Source organism: Poromitra crassiceps, assembly GCF_964638095.1.
Source record: "Poromitra crassiceps genome assembly, chromosome: 2".
NCBI lineage: Eukaryota > Metazoa > Chordata > Actinopteri > Beryciformes > Melamphaidae > Poromitra > Poromitra crassiceps.
Genome location: NC_139624.1, coordinates 27,837,606 through 27,844,087, shown reverse-complemented (window position 1 = coordinate 27,844,087; position 6,482 = coordinate 27,837,606). Strand labels below are relative to the sequence as shown.

Below are 6,482 nucleotides of genomic sequence, written 5' to 3'. Positions count from 1 at the left end.
GGCATAAGATTATTTTGGTCAATACTGATGTTACTGATGACATCACTGATGATGTCACAATGTCTATGACATCAGCACTTTGAACGTCACCAAGAGTGCTCCTCATTAACAATGCCGCTGCCTGATACGAGCGAATGCTTCATCACGCTGGCCATCATTGAGGCCATTTACACCTGGCATTAACATGCGTTTTCTGCCATCAGATTGCAATCCGATTGTATTTTATCACTTGAAAGTACAGGTGTAAACACCCCCAAAACGCATTGAAGAAGGATTGCAATCTGATCGGCCAAACCACCTCCGGAGGTGGTCAGGGACGCATTATGACAACATTTAACACAAGTGTAAATGCAATGCGTCCTCTCAAAACGCATTCAGCAACTACCATACGGAAATACACCGCACCGGTGTGTGCCCTCATCTCGCCGCTGTGTCAAATGCGCACACACACAGGCAGCCTGTCACCATGCATGGACCGGCTAAAAATTCTCTTTCTCCCCCCCCCCCCCCCCCGCTCCGCTTTTGCACAACACTCTCTTTCTGCTAGGTAGCGTTGCTTCAAAGTTTTGCCGCGGAGGTTTTGCCACGGCTTATCGAACCCTTTCTCCCTCGTTTTCCTTTCATTTTCCGCTCCTTTTCCAAAGGAGAAGTGTTGATATAAAAGAGAAATTATGCTCTCAATTGTATAACATTGTAATTTAGGATGTTACCTGAACGCAACACAGGTGGTTACAGCCAATGACATGCACGGAAAACGTATGTATGTGTGTGTGTCTCGGACCCAGTGTCTCCCAGCTCCATGGGAGAAGAACCTACAGAGAAAACTGCTATATCGACACGTCTGAAAAACTACCGCATGAGAGCGCAAAAGCTTTTTGCAATATTTGGGAGGTTTTTCGAAATTTACGTGTTTGCATTACCCGATTTTTATTGCGATATTTAGTAATGGAAACACGGCTTACAGACAGGCCAAGGACAAGAACAAGAAAAGTGGCAGGGGCAGAGCAACGTGTCCTTTTTATAAAGAAATAGATGCAGTGCTGCGTGATCGGCCATCGTTTTGTCCAGGTGAAGGGGACGTTCACTGTGCATTTGAGCTTAACAATAACCTCTATTTCCCTGTGCATGTATGCAAACATGCATGCACACGTTCAGGGGGCGCGCGCGTGATGACGTTCGAGCTGGAGAGCAATCGGATTGCAATCTGTTCACCCAAAACGCATGTTAGTGCCAGGTGTAAATGGAATCAGGCTGAAGTGATAAAATACAATCGGATTGCAATCTGATGGCAGAAAACGCATGTTAATGCCAGGTGTAAATGGCCTCATTATGATCTTATGACGTCAATAATGATGTCATAGGCACTGATACACGAGATGGATTAACCTAGGTCAGCCAGGTACATACATGCAAAGTCACGCATAGATGTGGCTGCACTGCTTAAGGAGTATCAAAATGAGATAATATTTCTAGGGCATCTACTAACCATCAATATCTGTTATTGGGACAGATTTCAGGTCTCTGCGATGTACCAACTTCACGCTGAAACAGTGACCAAAAAGCACTTTTTGGATGTTCATCAAAGTTGAACAATTGCAAATACATTCAACACACACAACTGCCCAACTGACATTACTTCCGTCACAAATTGACCAACAGGTGACACTTTTTACACGAGATGGATTGACCCACTCACCCAGTCACAACACCTATGACAGGATATAGAAGAAAATATAGTAACCCCCATAAAAAATATCCAAAAGTCTATTCGCTATTCGTGCAGAGAAGTCATTAAAGTGGCTTGGCTATTTGAGGGTCATTGTCTGAGAGGAAGTTCCCACGATAGGTGTGTGCCTTGTGTTTGTCATGACGTATACATGTAATATATAAGCACTGGCTTCTAAGTTCGGTAACGCTTTAGAAGACAGCCCGCAAATAAGCATGTAGTTATAGTATAACTACGGGGTACAAGGAGTGTAGTTATAGTATAACTACGGGGTACAAGGAGTGAATTTAAACTTTAAGTAGAGGGTAACAAGATCTGTAGTTATAGTATAACTACGGGGTACAAGGAGTGAATTTAGATTGTAACTAGAGGGTAACAAGATCTGTACTGTATAACTACGGGGTACCACGCTGTACTTACAGGGTAACTACGGGGTCGCAGGCTGTATTCTGAAGCAGGGGACCGATTCTGTACTTATAGGCTAATTACGGGGTACCACACTGTACTTACAGGGTAACTACAGGGCTGTATTCTAAAGCAGGGGACCAATTCTGTACTTATAGGCTAATTACGGGGTACCACACTCTACTTATAGTGTAACTACGGGGCACAAGGAGTGAATTTAGACTGTAACTACAGGGGAACAAGATCTGTACTTATAGTATAACTACGGGGTACCACACTGTATAGTATAACTACGGGGTACAAGGACTGTAGTTATAGTATAACTACGGGGTACAAGGAGTGTAGTTGTAGTATAACTACGGGGTACAAGGAGTGAATTTAGACTTTAACTAGAGGGTAACAAGATCTGTACTTATAGTATAACTGCGGGGTACAAGGACTGTGGTTATAGTATAGCTACGGGGTACAAGGACTGTAGTTATAGTATAACTACGGGGTACAAGGACTGTAGTTATAGTATAACTATGGGGTTTAAGGAGTGTAGTATAACTATGGGGGTTAAGGAGTGTAGTTATAGTATAACTACGGGGTACAAGGAGTGTAGTTATAGTATAACTACGGGGTTTAGGGAGTGTAGTTATAGTATAACTACGGGGTTTAAGGAGTGTAGTTATAGTATAACTACGGGGTACAAGGAGTGTAGTTATAGTATAACTACGGGGTACAAGGAGTGAATTTAGACTTTAACTAGAGGGCAACAAGATCTGTACTTATAGTATAACTACGGGGTACCACACTGTAGTTATAGTATAACTACGGGGTACAAGGAGTGAATTTAGACTGTAACTAGAGGGTAACAAGATCTGTACTGTATAACTACGGGGTACCACACTGTACTTACAGGGTAACTACGGGGGCGCGGGCTGTATTCTGAAGCAGGGGACCAATTCTGTACTTATAGGCTAATTACGGGGTACCACACTGTACTTACAGGGTAACTACAGGGCTGTATTCTAAAGCAGGGGACAGTATCTCCGCCAGGAGATCATGTTTTCGTCTTCGTCTGTTTGTGCGTCTATGCGTCTGTCTGTGAGTGTGTTCCTCCTCTCCCCTAGCTTGGCCTTTGCGTATCTCGAGAACCGTTGGTCGGATCGACTTCAAACTTTGGGAGTGTGCTAAGGAATATTTGATTGAGTGCACTGACCTGTTTTCGTGCAATTCCGCATAGCGCCACCTACTGGCAAAACAAAACATGTTTATCTCAACAACTTATCTCAACAACCGTTCGTCCCATCGACCGTTGGTCAGATCGACTTCAAACTTTGGGAGTGTACTAAGGAGTATGTGACGGAGTGCACTGACCTGTTTTCGTGCAATTCGGCATAGCGCCACCTACTGGCAAAAAAAAAACATGTTTATCTCAACAACTTATCTCAACAACCGTTCGTCCCATCGACTTCAAATTTGGGGAGTGTGCTGATGAGAACTCGACACAGTTCAGTGCCGAATTCCGTGCAATTCGGCACAGCGCCACCTACTGGCAACACAAAAACTGGTGTATCTTGAGAACCGTTCTTCCGATCAACTTCAAACTCGGGGAGTGCGCTTAGGGAGACCTACCGGAGTGCAGGGAGCTGAATTCCATGCAATTCGGCATAGCGCCACCTACTGACAACAATAAAAAATATCTCAAGAACCTTTCGTCCAATCAACTTCAAATTTGGGGAGTGTGCTGATGAGAACTCCACACAGTTTATTGCCGAATTTTGTGCAATTTGGCACAGCGCCACATACTGGCAACACAAAAAGTGGTTTATCTTGACAACCGTTCGTCCGATCAACTTCAAACTAGGGGACTGCGCTTAGGGAGACGCAACAGAGTGCAGGGAGCTGAATTCTATGCAATTCGGCATAGCGCCACCTACTGGCAACACAAAAAGTGGTTTATCTTGACAACCGTTCATCCGATTGACTTCAAACTTGGGGGTGCTGGGAACTCGACGTACTGCAGTGCTGAATTGCTTGCAATTTGACAGCGCCACCTACTGCCAACACAAACAGCAGTTTATCTCGAGAAACATTCGTCTGATTGACTTCAAACTTGGGGAGTGAGCTGCTCGGACCCGGATGGAGTGTGATGCTGCATTTCATGCAATTTGCATAGTCATAGTGCCACCAAGTTATGCATAGTCATAGTGCCACCTACTGGCAACACAAAAAAAGCGGTTTACTGTATCTCGAGAACCATTCATCCGATCGACTTCAAACTTGGCGGGTGCGTTGCTGGGAACCCCAGAAATTTCAGTGGTAAACTTTGTGCAATTCAACCAAATTATTATAACACAAACACACAATAAAAAGCTTGACAACAACACATAAATATGTGGGTTACAACACTTACAATAAACACATCATGAATAAACAAAACACTAAAATAAAAGCAGACAATAACAATATATGATTTACAATAGCATCTCAGTATGACAACACTCTTAACACATTGCATTCAGGCGATGTCTCGTCACACACATGGTCTATGGGTCAGCTTGGTGGAAAACGCGGTCCTGGCGGAGATCTGCACTCCACCGAGTGCACTTTTCTAGTTCAGTTATGTGATTAGTACTCATCCTCATTTTCTCTCTCACTCACACACACACACACACACACACACACACACCAGTGTTCATTTCGTCAACGAAAACTATGACGAAAAATGTTAGTCAACTACCTTTTCCCCCCAAGACTAAGACAAGACTAAAATGTTCAGACTTTTAGTTTCTTTGACTAAGACGAGACTAAAATACTCAAACTTTTAGTCGACTAAAACTTGACTAAACAAAAAGAGGATGAGGTTGACTAAATCTGATAAATACTACTGTAACAAGCACATTTGTCACAGGACTACGACTACGACTAAATTAAAAATTGACGAGAAAATTAACACTAATTATAGACTGCTTTTCCCCCTCAATGCAGCAGTTCCGTTTCTTGTGCTGCAGCATCATAGATGTAGCTGACATTTAGCTGTCTTAAAAACACATGTAAACAGAAAATAAAAATAAACCAATGATCCAGAGAGGATACGACAGTATACCAAAGCAACGTTGACTTGCAGGCACAATCGGGTGTTTAGGTATGTCCATGTAAAGAGCTCTTTAATCCGCAGAAATAACAGACAATGTTGAAACTATGGGTTTGTCCGTGGCTTCCTCCCTTCAGACGTTTATTTAGGCCTAGCAGTCTGGACCCCAACCCTTAATCCTCCAGCAGACACACCTGGAAAGAAGAGTATAAAAGAGCAGGACCAAGCAGACTCAAGCATCAAGCTGCAAGCAGTCTCTCCACAGCATCTCCAGGAACCCTGCAGAGAAGACAAGAAGCTACCAGACAGAAACCTGAAGATGAATCCCTCTCTCGGCCTCCTGCTGCTGCTGCTGCTGATCGGCCTCTCCCAGGCTAAGTTCTGGGTGGAAACAGATGACACTCTTTCCAGGGAGGAAGAAAGCGACTCAGAGTTCCAAGTTGACGACCCAGAGGCCGACACGATGGACACCGGCAGCAGGATCTTGGCCACAAACAACGGCTCCAGTGAGTTCCTGCTGGAGGGCGACTTGGTGGCCCCCACAACGAGAAACGCCATGAAGTGTTGGAGCAACAGCTGCCTCTGGAAGAAAGCCGGCGGCAAGGTGACCGTCCCCTTCATAGTGAGCAGTGTCTTCTCCAGGTCGGCCAAGCAGGCGATCGACAGAGGCATGAAGTCCTTCCACAGCAGCACCTGCATCCGCTTCGTTCCCCGTACAAACGAACGCGACTACATCAGCGTGGAGAGCAGAGGCGGCTGCTTCTCATCCCTGGGCAGAGTGGGAGGCAGGCAGACCGTCTCTCTCGCCCAGCAGGGCTGCGTCTACCACGGCGTCATCCAGCACGAGTTCCTCCATGCTCTGGGCTTCTATCACGAGCACACCAGGAGTGACCGCGACCAGTATGTCCGCATCAACTTCCAGTACGTTAACCCGCGGACAAAACACAACTTCCAGAAGCAGAACACCAACAACCAGAACACTCCCTACGACTACTCCTCCGTCATGCACTATCCGAGAACAGCCTTCACCACCCAACGCGGGCAGGACACCATCACCCCCATCCCCAACCCTAATGTCCGGATCGGCCAGAGGCAGGGCATGTCCCGCATCGACATCCAGAGGGTCAACAAGATCTACAACTGCTAAGAACATTAGAGAAGGTTCTTAGATCTTCTGTCTACTTCATTAAATCTATTGTCTTTACTTTAATCTGTGTCCGAGGGCTAAACTGTGTGTGTGTGAGACCAATCAACAACACAAACAATTGT

The 6,482-nt window shown here is 45.2% G+C and overlaps 1 pseudogene across 1 annotated transcript; it reads left to right on the top strand.

The window, feature by feature from the left end:
* The first annotated feature begins 5,532 nt into the window (after window positions 1-5,532).
* On the top strand, window positions 5,533-6,360 carry LOC310792106 (hatching enzyme 1.2 pseudogene; annotated as a pseudogene). Its single transcript has one exon. The product of its transcript is annotated as a hatching enzyme 1.2 pseudogene (transcript).
* The last annotated feature ends 122 nt before the right edge of the window (window positions 6,361-6,482 follow it).